This window comes from Cricetulus griseus, chromosome X, assembly GCF_003668045.3.
Source record: "Cricetulus griseus strain 17A/GY chromosome X, alternate assembly CriGri-PICRH-1.0, whole genome shotgun sequence".
NCBI classification, from domain to species: domain Eukaryota; kingdom Metazoa; phylum Chordata; class Mammalia; order Rodentia; family Cricetidae; genus Cricetulus; species Cricetulus griseus.
The window spans coordinates 65,979,445-65,980,773 of NC_048604.1; positions in this window are offsets into that span (position 1 = coordinate 65,979,445).

Here is a 1,329-nt window from a genome sequence, read left to right on the forward strand (position 1 = left end):
CCAAGCCACCAAAGAGCTCTTACCTCTACCAAGGTTGGGGCAATCCTGACCTCAAGGTGGCTGGAGACTAATTGCCAGAAGATAGCATGAGACACTGAGCTCCTCTTATATACCTCTCCAGTGCTAGCATTAAAGGCATGAGCTCCCAAGTGTTGAAATCACCTTTGTGTGAGCTCTGTTTCTCTTTTAGACTGATTCACTCTCCTGTAGTCCAGAATGGCCTTGAATTGTTCTCACAGAGATCCATCTGCCTCTGTTGCCTGAGTCCTGGGAGTAAAGGCATGTGCCATCAACACCTGGCTCTACTAACTAGTGTGGCTGCTGGGATTAAAGGTGTGTACCACCTTTGAGTTGGATTTCTTCCCTAGACTCAGAAATACAAATATAGTATGTACTCACTCATAAGTGGATAGCAGACATAAAGCAAAAGATACCCACCCTACAACCCATAACCCCAGAGAAGCTAGAACCCTCTTTCAGAAACAGATGGAAGCAGATGCAGAAGTCCACAACTAACCATTGGGCCAAGCTCCTGGAGTACAATCAAAGTGAGGGAAGACCAATAATATGAACAAAGGAGTCAAGAACATGATGGGGAAACCCACAGAATCAGCTGACCCAAGCTAGTGAGAGATCACTGATTGTGGTCAGATAACTGGGGAACCTGCATAAGACTGAACTAGACTCCCTTAATATAGGTGACAATGGTGTGACTGGGACAATATATGAGAGCACTGGCAGTGGGTCCAAGATCTAACACTAATGCACAAAATTACTTAGTGGAACCCATTCTACATGGAGAGATACCTTTCTCAGCCTAGACACAGGGGTGTGGGGGTGGAGAAGTACCTAGGTCCTGCCTCAACAAGATGATGGAACAAGTAGACTTCTTAGGGGAGGCCTTACGCTCTCTGAGGGGCAGATGAGAGGTGAGATGGGGGGAACGAGGAGAGCGGGAAGAGAGGAGGGAGGGGAAACTGAGATTGGAATATAAAAAATAAATTAATAAAAATGTTTTTAAAATGGGTAAACGGGGGAAAGGGTGTGTAACACCATTGCCTAGCCTCTATGGCTGTGGTTAGCTTTGCGTTCTGATCTCCAGGCAAGTTTTATTAGATGATAAGCAATATGTCACCACAACAGAAATCAAACATTACGCTACAGATTCATAGACATATAGACAATTCAGTAGAAATGGGGGGGGCAAATAAGCCTGTTGACTTTAGATAAGTGTTTGGAATCTATTCAGTGAGAAAGGAAAAGTCAGTCTACAGAATATCTACATACACAAGAATGAAGTCATACATGTACTTTATACCATATACAAAA